We start from the raw sequence: 209 nt of genomic DNA on the forward strand, positions 1-209 counted from the left end.
CGTATAGAAATGTAAACATAGACATACACTAGGCTCATCACGTGCCCACAGAAACTCAATATATGGATGCGCATATATAAACACGGAGAAAAAATGCAAGCAAAAGAGGAAAAGGTGTAAGGGAACGATCACAGTTCAGATGAAGCATCAACAGCAATATACATACATACATACATACATATATATATATATATATATATATATATATA

This window comes from Eimeria mitis, genomic scaffold (genome assembly GCF_000499745.2).
Source record: "Eimeria mitis Houghton genomic scaffold, Emh_scaff4999, whole genome shotgun sequence".
Classification (NCBI taxonomy): Eukaryota; Apicomplexa; class Conoidasida; order Eucoccidiorida; family Eimeriidae; genus Eimeria; species Eimeria mitis.